Source organism: Taudactylus pleione, unplaced genomic scaffold, assembly GCF_031769625.1.
Source record: "Taudactylus pleione unplaced genomic scaffold, aTauple2 ptg000202l, whole genome shotgun sequence".
NCBI classification, from domain to species: Eukaryota; Metazoa; Chordata; class Amphibia; order Anura; family Myobatrachidae; genus Taudactylus; species Taudactylus pleione.
Window position 1 is genome coordinate 5,591,377 of NW_028284604.1, and position 19,526 is coordinate 5,610,902.

Consider the following 19,526-nt stretch of genomic DNA (forward strand, 5'->3'; position numbering starts at 1 on the left):
GGTGCTGGATTTTTGCTATTCTCGCCCCCAATTGAATATGCCCCAATGCTTCTTTGAGAGCTGGCTTCTAGACGGGTGCAATTGATTCACTACTCATTTCTATGACAGCCAATGCAGCATGAGGAGGTGCGCACTGGGATGAGTAGGTGGGTGCAGGTGATCCCCTCATTATCATGTGATATTCTTACTAAAACACTTCTCCTATCACGTAACTTACTCCTGGCTATGCAATATCAGGAAATGTTTTTGAATATTTTTCATAAAGCATATTTCTCCCTGCATCGCCAGTTTCTGGCAGGTATGTATTCTTCACCCTTTTGCCCTCGCTGTCAATCCTCTATAGCTGACTTGTACCATTATTTCTGATCTTGTCCTCTCCTGAGAGTCTTTTGGCTACAGGTGAGATTTGCCCTTGAGCACTTGGTAAACTACATACCATTTACTGATGTATGGGCTCTATTTGGTATTCTTCCGGAAGGTCAGAGAGTGGCGAAGAGTTGCAGAAAGCTACTACTTATTATAAGTGCTGTGGCCCATAAAGATGTACTTCAGACATGGATCGAAACCACTCCACCAACATTGCAACTTTTTAAGGAAAAGCTTTTCCATGTATTTAACATGGACTGGATCGAGACTATTTTAGAGAAAGAAACTCATGTTGCTAAATTTTTCCATACTTGGGAAAGTTATATTGGAACTCTGACCTTAGTACAGAGGCATAGAATCCACAAGTCACTGAAATTTACTCAATGGTATTGTCTTCGGATGATTTCAGAGGATCCTCCGATTCGGTTGGATTCTTGAGCGGATTTTAATTTTTCCCCCTTTTTTTTCTCCCCTCTTGGTTTCCTGGTCCCGCGGCCGTGCTCCTTTCTATTTTAAAAAGGAAGGAATTTTTTGTTTCCTTTTCAGGATTTTTTCTTGATTAGTTTCATAAAATGATACATCTATTTATAAAAAGTCAGGAAGGGGCACGTTAGGAAATATTGTTTTACTCTTTTGGTTTCGGATGAGACCTAGTTATTTTTTTCACAAGTATTGTATCTTTAATTTATTCTCCATGTAGAATGTATAATCATTTACAGCTGCATTGTGAGTCTTTCATACTGAAATTCGATGTACTTGTTTTCTTTAATAATCTGTTACTATATTTGCAGATGCAATTGTACAACTTATTATTATGGTGTTTCAATAAAAAAAAAATCTTGAAAAAAAATAAAAAGTAGGTGAACATTTTATTTTTCACTTGCTTTTGTATAAATTAAGTGATGGTGGATAGACCCTATAGTCACAAAAATCCTGTCTTTTTCATGTCATTCAGGGGGCCTATTTTTCAAGCATTTATTTAATAAAACTATGTAGAAATTGTAGTTTCTGCATAATTTTATGAATTGATGTTATGTGCTAACAGCCTAATGCGGGAGATTTTATAGAAATCTACTGCAGAAGGCTAATTATCAATGGGAAATACAGTCTCACCCCCAATGTACCAAACTCCGAAATGTGAAGCTTTTCAGAGTTTTTTACAAATGTGATAGACTCCTCAAATATGCCTGGAAAGTAACTCACAGGGACAGTGATTAGTGCTACCACTCATAGACGTCAACGGGTATGGTGATACCTGGTGTGCATCCTAAATTTTGCCCACGCAGCGGAGCCACATGCGCCCAAACAGGGGGCGTGATCTACAATAAAGTGGGCATGGTCTCGCGGGGACTCCAGGAGTGTGCACAGCATCCCCGAAAATGCTGGGCTATCCCCGGAGACTGTGCTGCATTACTGGCTCTTGCTCTTTGACAGGAGCCGAGTGCTGCAGGAGACTGCCACACGGCAGCACCTGGCTCCTGTCACTTAGGAGGACAGTGGCAGCCTGCACCACTCGCACCCCCATAGTGATGCCACTGCCACCACTGTCCCTGTGAGTTGCAGGAAGTACGAAACTGACTTATAATAATCACGGCAATGCCTATCACAGTGTAGAAAGGCAGAATGAAATTAATCTGTATTTGCCGCAATCATTAAACGGTAATGCACATGCGCTGTCTCGCTACAGCTATCTTGTGGATTGCCTGGTGCCCATAGTGCTGGGGTATGAACCTGGTGCCGCTGTATGCCTCAGGTGGGGGTGAATCCTGTTGATAAAGCTGCTATCTCTGGCTCCTGGGAACAATGACAACTAGCTGCCTGGGACACAGCTATGGCAAATGGCCATAAGATTACTCCCAGCTGGGTCAGCTTGTAAAACCTAAAATAAAAATCAAGGAAAAAAATGCATGTGACACAAAATTCCTTTTGATCAAAACACGGTTGGTCATAATAGCAAAGTAGTTCAGCCAGGAAACCGTACATAGACCACTGGTGAGTGATGTGAACTCCATCTTAAATGCAGAGAGATTCTCATATGATTTTGCTATTATGGCTTGCTATACCCCTGATGAAGCCCTATGGACGAAACACGTAGGGTGATTTTATGTGGAACCGCCATATTGGTCTGCCAACAGTCAAAAGCTTTTACCTCGTTAACAGGGCTGGATAAAGGAATATTGTTGCTAATATACCATAGGTGGTGTTCTGTTATTAATTGAAGGTCTCATTATAGGACCTGAATGTAAAAAGACTTACCATTTGTGGTAATTTCCTCATTGAATATACCATCTTCTTCTGTACACAACCCCAATGGGAGAACTCCAAAGTGTGAGGGATGAATTACCTTTAAAATAAGCACCAGTATTGGATTCTTTAAGGATTAAATATTCTGTATTATATATTTGTGGCGCTGTCCGCACATGTTTGTATTTATTACATTTTTGGGATCCATTCTTGACAGGGTAGCTGTCTGGAGGTACAGCCAAGTTGGCAACACTGTATTATTGTCACAGGTCTATTTTTGCTCAGAGGAAGTATAAATTTGACTGCTTTTGTACAATATATATATATATATATATATATATATATGTTTGTGTGTGTGTGACATCAGTCATGTCTATGTTTCAAGGTCTCCAGACCTTTTAATCACTATGTTATAGTCCTGATGAAAAGGTCTGGAGACCTTGAAACGTCGACATGACTGATGTTATGCCTACGATGCCTTAAAATACACTTGATTTTTTTCACTAGATCCAGGAGTGCCGCCTCTTTCCTTAACCTGTGTGGTTGCTATACCGTACTATAGGATTACCAATATATTATTCCAGTTTTGGAGGGCATTGATATTGATTATCTCTTGAGTGCCAAGCTATAGACACTATATATATGACTATAAATATATATAAATATATACATAAATATATATATATATATATATATATACACTACACCACAACATTAGTGAGAGAGGGGGAATGATGGATCAGCCATAAGAATTGCATTGATATTTATGTATTTATTTATTTATTTATTTGAGTTGCATTTACCTTAATATATGTATTCTCTTCTTCAAATCACCTATGTACTTCTGACAATGATTACAAAGTGATTTTATCTTCAGTGGACTCACTACACCATAATAATATTTTCTTTTTGTTGTCTATGATTTAAGCAACATAGCTCTGTATTTTAAATATATATATATATACACATATATATATATATATATATATATATATAAAGCCACAATGGTCCGGCACTCGTATAATAAATGTGATTGCGCCCGGTGCCACCACGAATAAACAGTAACAGCAATACCAAAAGGTGCAGCACACAGAGCTAAACACATGAATGGAAACTCCAACACAGCAAGTTGTCTCAACGTTTCAATCGCTTTATGACGGAAATCATACAGCGATTGAAATGTAGAAACAACGTGCTGTGTTGGAGTTTCTATGCGTGTGTATAGCCCTAAGTGCCGCACCTTTTGGTATTGCTGTATATATATATATATATATATATATATATATATATATATATATATAGAGATAGTATCCTCGAAATTCTTGGATGAAGGCACTCACTTTAACATAGACGTTTTTTATTGAGATATATTGTTCAAAAATTATTCACATAATACTTCATGTCAGACACTATTCTATATGTGTCGACGTTTCGGTCTACAATTAGACCTTTTTCAAGATGTGTCTGTTAGATATACATCACAAAAATAGACATCTACAAGAAGAAAACAAAAATACAAAAATACAAATCAGTGTTGTATAACAATGTCTATCTGGCCCCATTCTATTATATATAAAAAAGAGAAAAGTATCCAACATACCAAGATCACATCAAGGTGAGTATATTACAGCTCACCAAGGACAAAACAGTCGCTGGAAATAGATATCTAGGAAAGAATGATGATACATAAAAATCTATATTTATATAGTCAAGAAACCGGGATACCCATATATGCTATCCCGGATATACAAAAAGACAAGTTTATGTCAAAAAAACAACTGAATGTATATATAAGAGATGAAAAACATAATATTAACAGATATAGATATAGTAGGTGGAATGATTATATGTAACAGAGTATGATACCTATATACCACATCCTAAACTAGTAATGACAACTATAATTATATTACTATTATATGTAACACAACAGAATGCCCAAATGCCACATCCTGAACATATGTATAGATCGATATAGATATAGAAGATAAATTGTTACATATAACCAAATAGTAGTGGCACTGATAAAACGAATACATATAACCAAACAGTAGTGGCACTGATGTAAACATTCAGATGGATAACGCTAACACAGCGTATATAATCAAATAATCAAAGACATACAAGAAAAATTCACCGCCATTATATAACCAAACATAACTATACCTGCACCAGCATGATCGGAGCCACCCAGGTCACCCGCACATGTAACGATGTCACGAGCTAACGCTGTCACGAGCTAACGCTGCACCAGACCGGAAGTATCATATTGATATCCGTACTTCCCTTTGTTTGAAACCTAAAAGACCGAATAGGATGATCTTTACCAGCAGATACGATGTAAACTCAAACAAAATCAATAAATCCCTCAAGAAATATTGGCCGATGTTGAAATGTGATCCTCTTCTACCATTTAAGAACATGGATCCACCCATGATGGCCTACCAAAAAGGCCCTAATTTGAAACAACTATTAATGAGACCCGGTTTATTGACTATATAAATATAGATTTTTATGTATCATCATTCTTTCCTAGATATCTATTTCCAGCGACTGTTTTGTCCTTGGTGAGATGTAATATACTCACCTTGATGTGATCTTGGTATGTTGGATACTTTTCTCATTTTTATATATAATAGAATGGGGCCAGATAGACATTGTTATACAACACTGATTTGTATTTTTGTTTTCTTCTTGTAGATGTCTATTTTTGTGATGAATATCTAACAGACACATGTCTTGAAAAAGGTCTAATTGTAGACCGAAACGTCGACACATATAGAATAGTGTCTGACATGAAGTATTATGTGAATAATTTTTGAACAATATATCTCAATAAAAAAGTCTATTTTAAAGTGAGTGCCTTCATCCAAGAATTCTGAGGATACTATCTCTATGTAATGGACTTATGTCTTGAAGTGCACCCTGACTGAACACTATCTTAAAAGGTGTGAGTGTAGGACTATAGGATACTATATTTATCACACACTTTTTGTTTGTGATTTCCTGACACCCACCATAGTATTGACATTCGAAATAGGTGTTGTGCCTGACAATTTTAAAGTGAGCCTAAATAACCTATACCTATCATGGCCCAAGGAGGTATTGCATTGTTGGATGAAGATCTTTTATCCCTGGCAGAATCTGGGGCAATTTCATTTACAGATGAAGAAATTGACAAAGTATTGTTTGAAAAGTTGGATTTTGATACCCTGCCAGCAGAGTCATCAGTGGATCTATTCTATCGATTATTAAAATTACAAAGATGGGAAATAGATCTCCAACTACATGACCAGTTTTTATCTGAATTTCATAGGCATAAACATATCCCACGTGGATTCCGTATCCGGAATATCCCGACATTAGGAGAAATAATCCGGTCTTTTGTTCACAGTGGTGTGCAATATTGAACAAGTGTTCGTTAGATTTAATAATATTGGTCATTGAAGAGGTTAATGGTGAACTACAAAAGGTGAAGGGTGAGATTGCACAAGCTAATATCACGATTTTGCCCACCCTTAAGGACGACAAGAGTACCAACTGGTTGGACAGATTAAAAAATCAGGTTGAAACCTATAGAAAGGATTTTATATCATTTAAACGTAAAAAATTAGTTACTGTGGCCTCTGACTATCAAAATCATTATGTCTATAGATGGCTGCTGGGTGATCAAGCGAGAGCACGAGGTGGTATACCACGTAGATATATGCATAAAAAACAAGTATCTTCTCTTCCACATGAGTCAGGGTCATCATATTCGACATCGGATACTGATTTCAGTGATGGTATATATCCACCCAGTAGGAGTAGTGATTTTTTAGAACAAGGCTCTGGCCAGGAACCAACAGCCTTGGAAAGAAGGGATTTAAGAATCAGAGACCCCATCCGCGGAGGGGCGGACATAAGGAGGCGTACTCGCAGGCGACGGATGTAAATGTGGTATTTAATCTATCCAAGACACCCCTTGATAGGGATGAGTTAAATTTATTAGCAAGAGGTCTTTCATTTGTACCCACTTACCAACATGGTGGATTCAATCACTCTGTGGACTTATATCGGTTTGGTAGGAATTTAAGATTAAAAGAATATTATGATGAAACGACACCTATATCCAAGCAAACAGTGTTTAAGAAGAGATCACACTTTGGCCCTCATTCAGAGCCGTACGCTCTGAGCAGAGCGCACGCTCTGCATGAGGGCCGGGCTCCTTTTTCATGGAGCGTCCTCCTGGACGCTCGTATAGCTGTGGGTCACCACCCACAGGCTATACGAGCGTGCATTTTGATGGCCGCGATGGTCGTGACCATCGCGACCATCGAAATTGCGAGCCGGAGCCTGCGGTTGAGGTTTTCAACCGCAAGCTCCGGAGTGATTTTGGCTCTATCAGAGCCAAAATCACTCCCACTGACATCACTAGTGATGTCAGTGGGCCGGCTTCTGACGGGAGGCGTTCCCGTGGGAACGCCCCCGTCAGGGAGGCACGCCCCCGGCACGCCCACCAAAGGGGGCGTGCTGTCAATCAACATTGACAGCACGCCCCCTTTGATCGGACACAACGAGCGAAGGAAAGTCCTTCGCTCGTCGTGTCTGGCGCATGCGCACGACGGAGCTCCCTCCGTCGTGCGCATGCTCAGTGCAGACCATCGACCCACTTGCGAGCGTACAGCCGCTCGCGAGTGGGTCTGAATCAGGCCCTTTGATCCCCAGTATAAAAATGCCAGTCTTAAGACCTATTTGCGATTGGTACAAAACCAGCTTGTTACAGATAAACCATCTAAATCATATAAAAATTTACCACCAAAAGAACTGTCGGCATTAAAGCGATTAAAGGATAACCTTAATATTGTAATCAGATCTGCGGACAAGGGGGGCGCAATTGTGGTACAAGACTGGGTTGATTATGACATAAAAAATTGTCGGCAGCTTTCAGATCAAGATGTCTATCATAAATTAGATACTAATCCTATCAATAATATAAAACGCAAAATTAATATATTCCTAGGAGAAGCTTTAAGTCACAGATGGATTCATGAGGATGAATGGCATTATCTCACAGTAGATCATCCCAGATGTCCTATATTATACACACTTCAAAAGATCCATAAGTCAACTACAAATCCACCCGGAAGACCGATTGTGTCAGCTATTTGTTCTGTCCTACAACCTTTAGCAATTTTCATCAACAGTAAATTACAACCTCTTGTCCTAAATAGTACCAGCTATATCCGGGACACTGGCAATTTTTTGCAGAAGATAAGGAGAATTGTTAATATAAAAGGAGATACCGTTCTGGCTACCATGGATGTCAATTCTCTATATACGGTGATTCCACATGGAGAAGGCCTGGATGTCTTAAAGGAAGCTCTGATTAAGGGCCCGGTGGAGGATATGTCTTCAGAATGTATTGTGGAATTGGCATCTTTGGTATTAAAGTGTAAGCATTTCAAATATAAGGATGCATATTATATGCAGCGGACAGGAACAGCGATGGGCTCCAGTTTGGAGCCCGCCTATGCCAATCTTTATATGACGTACTATGAGGAACATTACATTTATCCCTATTACGGTAATCAGATTTCATTTTATTGTCATTATATTGACGATATTTTTCTTTTATGGCGGGGAACGATTGAATCCTTTAATGAAATGGTCTCTGCTTTGAACCTCCTGACCACTCCCATTCGCTTTACATCTCAAGTTGATCCTGTTTCAATCAACTTCTTAGACGTCTCTATTTGTATTAAAGATGGTGGTCTATCTACAACGTTATATAAAAAACCAACAGATAGGAGCCTAATGTTGCTTTCCACAAGTCACCATCCACCTGCCCTGAAGGAGAATCTGCCGATCTCTCAAATTTTGAGAGTTATGAGAATTAATTCAAATGTGGATGAAAGGGAGATACAATTGGCTGAAATGTCCACAAAATTCAGGGACTGGGGATACTCACAAGTGACTTTATCTAGATGTCTTACAAAAGCACATCAAATTTTTACAAAAGAAGATTTTTGTTTGAAACCTACAAGACCAAATAGGATGATCTTTACCAGCAGATACGAAGTAAACTCACACAAAATCAATAAATCCCTCAAGAAATATTGGCCAATGTTGAAATCTGATCCTCTTCTACCATTTAAGAACATGGATCCACCCATGATGGCCTACCAAAAAGACCCTAATTTGAAACAACTATTAATGAGACCCAATTGTTTTCCCAAAGATGGAGTCAGCCCCTTGGAGTTAATGACCAAAAAACCTGGTTCGTTCTCGTGTGGCAATTGTATATCTTGTAGTGCAATTGTTACGGGTCCAACTTTTCCCCACCCACATACAGGTCACAAAATAAAGATCAGATATCATTTACATTGTAATTTAGATCATCTTATATATATCCTTATTTGTCCTTGCAGTCTTTATTACGTTGGACTGACGTCAAGGAGATTCCGTGACCGTATGGCTAACCACCGTGCCTCAATACGGGCAGCACTTCAGGCAAAATCAACCGATAAACCAGTGGCCAGACATTTTTTGGAGAAATCACATCCTTTGGCAAGTCTGAAGTGCAAATTAATTGATTGGATTCCCCCACCACAATTGGGTGGCGACAGACTTGCTCTTTTAAAAAAGAAAGAATGTTATTGGATATATACATTGGACACGGTTGCTCCCCGTGGACTCATTGAACACAACCCTTTGGGTGTGTTTGTTTGATTACTGTTGCCTCTTGTTGGTTTTGGTGGTGTCTCACAATTTCTCCTTGGTGTTTCATAATATCTTTTATGTGCACGTTATTACTTTACCCACTTGGGCTTATATTCTATTAGGGAATTTTTATGTGTCTTATTGGAATATTTATTATAGTCTAGTCTTTTCCATTTTTCCTTCATCCTAATATGTATTTGGTATGGCTTCTGTTGGTATATATTTTCACATTTCACATCTATAGTATTCTATTTTCATTTATCTCTCGTTGGTGGCTTTTCTATTTGTTTTATAATTGTTTTGTTATTTTTATAACATTTTTGTTATCTTATTATTATTTATTATTATTTTATATTATCATTATTTTTTATTATTATTATTATCATTATTATTTTTTATCTTTACTTGTGTATATATATTTTTTCATTTATTATTATTTTTTTTCTTCTATTACTATGCTCCCACTCACGGTTACAGGACTTTCTTCAGGCTGCACCCACTCTATGGAATGCCTTACCACGCACAATACGACTTTCCTATAGTCTCCAATCCTTCAAGCAATCCCTGAAAACTCACCTCTTCAGGCAAGCTTATCAGATCCCAGAACCGCCCACACAACCTTCATAGTTTCCATATCTAATTACATCCCCTTTTACAGTTCACACACAACCTCACACATCGTCTTTCTCTCACATCCTCATGACATTTGGCCGACATTCCTGTGTGACTGGATCATGCAGACAACCAAGAAACTGTGCATTGTGGCTGGACCAAGATGCAATATATAGCACCTATCCTTGTGTATTACTGCCTATTTCCCAATAGATTGTAATCTTGCCAGCAGGGCCTTCCTACCTATATATCTGTCTGTTATTACCCAGTTTTGTTCTATCAATGTTGACAATTGTAAAGTGCAACGGAATATGCTGCGCTATATAAGAAACTGTTAATAAATAAATAAATAAAGAAAGAAATAAATAAAAATGTATGTTATGTGGAATTGATCAATATTTTGGTTTTATATTGCATTTTGATTATGGGTTTACATGTGAGATTTATTGGTTTGTTTAGGCAAATGGGTTGTTTGGTTCACTCTATGTCTGGTCCTATTCTATTTAAATTAATATTAATATATTATTTAATGTCTTGGTTCGTTTTGAAGTATGGGCATTGTTTGCCCTTAACTTGTATATATTTTTGGCATCCAAGATGGCCGCTGCGTCCCCATAGTTATGACGCAGTTTAAGTGCGCAGGTTGGATCATAGGTCGCATGTAGATGATAGCGCCCTTTAGAGCGCGCGACTAGATGACAGCGCCCTTTAGAGCGCGCGATTTGGATATATTTAAGGGAAGTACGGATATCAATATGATACTTCCGGTCTGGTGCAGCGTTAGCTCATGACAGCGTTACACGTGCGGGTGACCTGGGTGGCTCCGATCATGCTGGTGCAGGTATAGTTATGTTTGGTTATATAATGGCGGTGAATTTTTCTTGTATGTCTTTGATTATTTGATTATATACGCTGTGTTAGCATTATCCATCTGAATGTTTACATCAGTGCCACTGCTGTTTGGTTATATGTATTCGTTTTATCAGTGCCACTACTATTTGGTTATATGTAACAATTTATCTTCTATATCTATATCGATCTATACATATGTTCAGGATGTGGCATTTGGGCATTCTGTTGTGTTACATATAATAGTAATATAATTATAGTTGTCATTACTAGTTTAGGATGTAGTATATGGGTATCATACTCTGTTACATATAATCATTCCACCTACTATATCTATATCTGTTAATATTATGTTTTTCATAGCTTATATATACATTCAGTTGGTTTTTTGACATAAACTTGTCTTTTTGTATATCCGGGATAGCATATATGGGTATCCCGGTTTCTTGACTATATAAATATAGATTTTTATGTATCATCATTCTTTCCTAGATATCTATTTCCAGCGACTGTTTTGTCCTTGGTGAGCTGTAATATACTCACCTTGATGTGATCTTGGTATGTTGGATACTTTTCTCTTTTTTATATATAATAGAATGGGGCCAGATAGACATTGTTACACAACACTGATTTGTATTTTTGTATTTTTGTTTTCTTCTTGTAGATGTCTATTTTTGTGATGTATATCTAACAGACACATGTCTTGAAAAAGGTCTAATTGTAGACCGAAACGTCGACACATATAGAATAGTGTCTGACATGAAGTATTATGTGAATAATTTTTGAACAATATATCTCAATAAAAAACGTCTATTTTAAAGTGAGTGCCTTCATCCAAGAATTTCGAGGCTACTATCTCTATGTAATGGACTTATGTCTTGAAGTGCACCCTGACTGAACACTATCTTAAAAGGTGTGAGTGCAGGACTATAGGATAATATATATATATATGTATTGCACTTGTACAGATTTGCTATCATTTTTAATTCTATTATGTGAGGATTACAGAACCTTTACATTTTCGTGAAGAAACAACCTCCTTATTAAGACCAGGGGCACCGAGAGGGGGGGGGAGCAAGTACAGATTACCCGGGCCCGGGCTTCCTGAGGGGCCCGCAGGGGGCCCGGGTCCGGCACCGCTCCCCCTCCCTCACAGCAGCCCAGCACACAGCGTGTGCTGAGCTGCAGTTGGAGACTGCTCGTGGCTGCTGAGCAGCAGCCACAGCAGTCTCCTATGCCTGTGCGGGGGAGCGATCACACTGATCGTGCCCCCCCTGGATTTGCGCCGGGCTGAGGGGGCTCAGAGCGCCCCCTTCCCCGGCGCACAGCGCCGCTTCGCAGCGCTGCAAATCTTTTTTATTTATTTATTTTTCGGCAAGGGGGCGTGGCCACGCCTCCCGAGATTAGGGCACGCCCCCTATCACCGGGGCCCGCCTTGGCTCTTGGCGGCCCTGATTAAGACTTCTATCCATAAAACACCATTTATTCAACAGCTTTGTGTTTTGAAGTTACAATAGAAGAGAGCTGTTAGCAGCCTGAATCTTAATCAAGAGATGCACTAACGTGTTCTGTCACTTTTACAGATTCGTCTTTGGGTTCCAGCCAGGGAATGTGAGTTTCCTTCTGTTTTGCAGCTACCACATTAACATGTACTATATGCCATCAGATTGTACATTTTCCATATTAAGGGTATAGAAAAACATTTCAATACTTTTACAAATGAATAAAAGCTGTTTAAAAGCTTTTCGTGTCCTTGATGTACAAGTCAATTGTAAAACATTTTTATAAATGAAAATGTCAAAGCTTATAAAAATTAATTATTGAATGATGGTGACATACAACCACTGAAATGTGATAGAACCTTATTAATACTGTTCTTCGTCCTACTTGTTTTCCTTACCTTACTATAATTAATGGGGCACAATGAAAAATTACTTAATTTGGAAGTATGTTCTTTCTTTTGGCAGTAGGATACAAACATTATAGTCAATTGGGATGTAGTCAGTATGTTCATAATTTCAATGTTAAAAATGACGGCACCATAATGCCGACATGGTCAGAATGTTGACACTGAAAATGTTGAAATGTTCAAAATGTCAACTTTAAGTAAAAATGTCGACAGCAAGATTGTTGAACCACAAAATTAGGATAAGACGGAAATTAGTGTCACGGTTAGGTTGAAATTAGGGTCAGGCTGAATTTAGGGACGTGCTGAAATTAGGGTAATGGTTAGGCTAAAATATGATTTTCAACATCTTGACTGTCAACATTCATTATGTCGACATATGCCATACCACACCTGGTAAATCAATAGAGTTTTTGCAGCTGTGCAAATTCATGTATTTCTGCCATGAGAAACGTTTGAAAAAAAAATACATAATAATTTTTTACCAAGGAGTGTATTTACTAAGGAGAACCTTTTTAAGGTTGCCTGTTGTCGGAAGTTCTGGCTGTGATATTTAAAACAGCAATAACATTAAATGCAAACCAGTCGTGTTTTATGATTGCCCTTTTCAATCTCGCATACAGAACTGGCAACAGTCGATGGCTTTCAAAAGCCGCTTAGCAAATATACCCTCAATTCTGCTATGTATGGCTAGATAGGTAACCTTAGCTTCCCTGTAGTACTGCCTGATTATGATCCCCTTGTTGGAAATTATGTCTGTGTACACATCAGTGGATGAATCAAACCATGAACAGCCCGGTTACTTAACCAGTGATGTTGGTTTATTGGTAGACAGCAGGCACATCCGTACTCACTGTTACATACACACTGGTAATGGAGCAGAGCCAGGTTTTAAACAGCTTACCAGTCGATGAGTGTATGACACTTGGGGGTAGCAATACAGGTAACTGGAACAGCCTTTTATGCAGTTAATCACCAGGTCTCTCACAAACTAAGTAGGAGACGTATGTCTACCATATCACTCTACACAGTGACAAGATGGGGTTGTGCATGTGCAGTATAAGTATGGTGGCCATCTTGTTACAGGCAATGAAGCTTCCACTCTGACAATGAAATGCTTTTCTGACCATGATATGTGATGTTTGAACTTGCACATTAACAAAAAAACAATTAGCAGTTATTTAAAAAAAATGCATATGAATCAGCAATGGCAAACTCCTTAAAGTGTCTCCCCACAGAAAATTCTCAAAAAGGGGTATATTTATAAAAACTAAAATTATGCAGAAATGGCTGCTTCCACATGCTATAGGCATGGTATGGGGTAAATTAGAGACATGTCTAATGCAGGAGATATCAGAGATATCGGCAAACTGATGCTACAGAATGCAGTTTTATTGTTATTAGAATACTGCTTCAGGGGTGTGGCCTAGCTTGCTGACAGGGAGGACATGTATCTTTGGGGCTCTCTGATTGTGGCCCTTTGAAGCTTCTTTCGGGGGACTTATGCTGTTTGGATGGGCCCCTGGACACCTACCATTACCCCTTGAGTGTGTCCCCAGGTGGAGGGTTTTTTTCATGGAGCCAGGGGATACTCTTTGGTGTCCTTGCGGGTTGCACCTTTCCCTTCTCATTGCAGCCATGGCCTCAATTTAGAGCCACATCCGGTGGCCACACTTCTGTCCACAGTTCCACGATCGGCTTACCGGCTCTCTAAGAGGACATGCAGCTGGACCGGAGTGCACCTATCCTTTCTTCCTGATCGGGAGACCCCGCGGTGAGCAGTGCTGCACCTAGAGCTGACCCGCGGACCCCACTGTTGGAGTGCCTGATAGAGGATACAGCTTGCCAGTGCCCCAGGTATCTGGTTCCCTGCACAGCTGCTATTACCATGCTAGGATAAAGTTGGGTGATCAGTGAGGTGGCCAGTGGTGGCACAACCCTCTCTCTGGCCCCCGCAGTCTAGACCAACGGTCATTATTTTATGACAATATAGCCACTATTTGCCCATCTACAACAAGAAGTGGACAGGGGAGAGAGCTGGGCTATTAAAGGGGAATTTTTATTTTTATTAATAGCTTCCTTCTGCTTACCAATTTAGCCTGTTTACTCCAGCTTCCACTGGGAATTAGCAGCATGATGCTTCCAATTTAGACATCTTCTCCCACCTCCAACCCTCCTCCATTTTGTGAGCCTTTTCTGTTGGTGTGTATCCCACGACTGTACCTGACTTAGGACCTGATTCAGAGCTGCTCGCTACATGAGATCGCTCGCATCCAGCATATGCAAATTTTCAAAGTGACACCATGGGAAGCGCTTGCTCGCCAAGGCATAAGCACACCCACTTTGGCAGTGCGAGCGATCGCTCTGTGTATGCAGACACCCACTAGCATATGTAGAGTCGCCCACTAGCGCACGTCATCTCCAGGAATTGTTTTAAAAACATTTTTTACATTGAGCACCATCGGATGCAATCGGAGCGCTTGTGGTTGCCTTACACTACTGCAAGCACTGCGAGGACTTCAGTGTTAAAACCAGGCATGTGACATGTACTGTGACACTGCCTGTTAATTATGCACACCTTAAAAACAGCGTGGAAACACCCAGACATGCCTGCGTTTGCACCTCCACTCCCCCATTATTAGTGTCCTGCCCCTGTTACCACCCACAAGCGGCCTCTCCTGTCACTCATTTAACTTGGCTGTCTTTGCTGGGCGAGTGAGCAGGCTACGATCGCACAGAGTAGTTAGCATACTCGCAGAACGAAGCGTGCGCATACGCGTACGCACACCATCGAGCCGCTTGCGAGCGGCTCTGAATTAGGTCCTTAATCTCTACATAATAATCACAATATTCTGTTGTGACCTTATTTTGGCCATCCCATGCCACCCAAGCATCAGAAGGACCCTATGGTGGTCCTTCCAGTGAGCTTTTTCAAACACTCTCATCTCGCATAGAGTGCAAAAGGTCCTGCCTCATCAGACAAAGGTCTCAAGCAATCTTCCGCACATGATATGTTTTCAGTGTCCACAATGTCGACTGCAGATCAGAAGCCTTGGGTGGATGATGATGCACCGCTGAATTTAGCATCTATGAAACAACTGTTGCTCTCCTTTACAACGGATATTTCTGTGGAATTTAAGGCGGCACTACAGACATGTCAACAATCTGTTGATTCCCTAGGTCACCACACTTAGGACCTCATTCAGAGTCGGTCGTTGCGGCCGCACGGTTGTACGCCATCGATGTTCGCTAAACTGCACATGCGTAAAGTTCGCAATGTGCATGCGCAAACTAGCTGCTACGATCAGAAATTTCTCTCTCCTTGAACTTGGCCAGGTCATTAGTTTGAGTGACAGGATGAGGCGTTTGTGGGTGGTAACAGGGGAAGGTGCTTGAAAACGGGGCAATGGAGATCCAAACGCAGGCGTGCCTAATTATGCGAATGGCGTTTTATGGGAGTGCATAATTAACAAAGTAGTGTCATGGCACACGTGACATGGATGGTTTGTACACTGACCTGATCGTAGTGCTTAAGAGAGGGTATGGTCAACCTTAAGCTCTATGACCAGTTCCGATGGTTACCGATGGTCTCGATTAATCCTTATATGGCCGGAGATGACATGTAATGCGTACAAGAAGGGGGCATATTTTTTGTCTTATGGCTGCATCCTCCCCTTGGTCGGCCAGCTAACGATCCGATCTTAAGGACGCACCTTGCGAGTGCATCATTTGCATATCCGGCCCCTTTTCCCTTACGACTGTGCAGCCGAAATGACCATCTCTGAATGAGGTCCTTATAGCCTTGAAAATAAATTGGAAGAGGTAGTTAAGTCTCATAATGAACTCATCACCCTCCATGAGGAACTTCAGGTGGAGGTCACATCCTTGAAGCAGGTGATCTTTAGAATAGGTCACGTCATAACAATATTAAGATTCGTGGCATTCCTGAATCAGTCTCCAACTCAGATCTTAAGGACTTTATCATGGATCTTTTTATGAAGTCACTCCAATGGTTTCTATCAATGACTTCCTCTTAGATCGTATACATCGCCTACCTAAGGTGTGGAGCTCCCCAGTTGGAGTCCCAAGAGATACTCTGATGCATCTTAATTACTTCCATGTTAAAGAACAGATCCTTCATGCGGCCAGACCTTCGGATGTCTCCTCCTCTATCCTGGGTGACCTCTCCGCAGCTACATTGGCCCTTCGCATGTCCTTTTACCCGGTCACTAAAGCTCTTGGGAAAGCTGATATTCCTTACCAATGGGGCTTTCCAATGAAGCTGCTCATCAGACGTAATGGCTCTACGACGGTAGTAACTACACCTGACGCCGACATCTGACTTTTGGTGTCCTGGAACTTGGAGGACACATCCTCAAAGGTGCTCCACTTGACTTTTCCCTGCCATGCTTCAATTACTCGCATTGATTCTATATGCTTTTTTGACTAATATTGATGCTACTGCATTGTTTTTATACAGATTACTTTGTAGTTCTTAGTACAATGTTATCATTATTGTTGTTTCTCCCACACTAGTTATATTCCTTAATAGTCAGTATAGTATTACTGCTACTAGTGCTATGTTCCATAGTTCCCCGTTTTACAGTAGCTCGTTATTTAACTGCGATGATATCTCAAGATTAATAGGTAACTTGTTCTATTATTTAATTATATTAATAAGAAAGATGTGACAGGTTTGCCACTGACACCAATGTTTGTTGTTGCTTTGATGGTATATTTGGTTCACTATGCAGTCAGTTTTATATTCTAAAATAATATTTTTTTTGTTTTTTGAATAGAGTGATGGAGGGGCTCTGCTACCTCCACATGCTCCAATGTGCCACCATTGTTGGTAGCCCCATATTGCCCCTTTTTGGTGCTACTTTTGTTTTCTTTGCCACTATTTATTTATTTCTTATTTTTTTGTTTCCCACCCACCCTCTAGTTGAGTACTATTGTTATGCTTTATTTTTGTTGACCAGTAATTTTTCCCCCTCATATAGGTTCACGAGATTTTGTCTAAAATTAGCTTTATTTGTTTGTATCTATTATTATTGTGATTTTTAGTTTTCCTATGGATAATGTACTGTCTAAGAATGTAAAAGGCTTGAATTCACCAAACAAGAGATTATCCTTCCCTTATTTTACTAAATTTAAAGCTCACATTGTAGCATTACAAGAAACACATTTTCTTAAATCGTCTACCTCAATTTTCGAATATTACATATCCTCTTTGCTATATGTCCAATGGACCCCGTAAGAAAGCTGGTGTACAGTAGCTATCTTGCTATCTAACTCCTGTAATTTCGTGTTGGAAAAACAAGTGGCAGATCAGGAGGGGAGATTTTTGATCCTTCTTGGGAAACTAAATAATAAGCCACAATAGATAGATGAACAGCGCTTGGTGGATTTACAAAACAAACTGTAAGTGAGTAAATAAACACAATAAATAATAAAATACTACTATCATAAACAATGTGTTAAAGGCAAAATGCACTTTATTATTGCTCTAAACGGCTTGGTTGAACAAAAAATGGCTATTTATTGCTGCAATATTCATGCAAATATAAAAAACACAATTACTTGTTGTTCAATTTAATTAAATAATAATAAAAACATGAAACCTGATAATGAGAAAATAGTGGCAAAAATTTGATAAAAAGTCTTTGAATAAAAATTGGAAAAAATATTGTGATATTTATTAGATGGATAAATGTAATTGATAGAAAAATATCCAGCTTGTAGGTATTTACAGGTCATGTGTTGGAAAGATCACGTCCCGATGAGCATGCTTTTAACCATTTCTTTTACACTTCACTTTTCTGATTAGAGCGGTGCCTTGGGGTGGCTTAGCTGGGCTAGTTTGGGGGTGTCCTGCACTCTGGATGTGAAACCTAGTATGTTAAGGACCTACCCTACAAAGGTTACCCAGATGTGCTGGGTAGGCCCATAACCTTGGCCAAGATTATGCCAAAAACCTCTATTTACTGCAAAATGTATTTTGTTTATATATATATAATCAGTTATTTTGGAGTTGTGCACTTGTATGTCTTCTTTTTGTATATATCAACGGTCTCCACAGGTAGCACCTCCAATTATATATATATATATATATATGTTCAGGGTGTGCAGTCTGAGGCCCATGTTCTATGTACAGAGAACTACTCAAGGCTCGGGAAGAATTAAATGTCTTAACTTTGCAGGAAGTCCATAAAACGCTCTTTAAATTAAACCAGAAATTCTATGTACAGGATGACAGGGCAGGGAATTACTTGCGAGGAAATTAAGGGGGAAGTTGGCAAAGGAAAGAATTTTAGCAATTACAAATCTGAAGGGAATTAGTAGTCGACCAGTCAGAGATTGCTGATGCTTTTGCGACATATTACTCTAAATTATATAACTTGGCTGATGATCCTCTCGTTTCACAACCTAGTACCGAAGGCATAGACCAATTTCTTAAAAATATTCACCTACCCTCTTTAGATGCAGCTACTCTCTGTTCTTTTGAGCGTCCCTGGACATCGAAAGAAATAGCGGTAGTTGTAGACTCTCTTTTTTGGATAAGGCTCCTAGTCCTGATGGATATATTAGTAAGTTCGACAAATGTTTTAAAGATACTCTGACCCCAGTGTTAGTACAAGTGTTTAATGAAGCTTCAATGTGTGGCTCATTCCCCAGGGAAATGTTGAAGGCACGGATTGTCGCCTTCCCCATACTGGGGGAAAATCCCTCTCTATTAGTTAACTATTGTCCCATTGCCTTACTTAACGCTCATGTCAAAATGTATGTCAAACTTATTGCGAATAGACTCAATCCCATACTTCCACTTCTTATCCATCAGGACCAG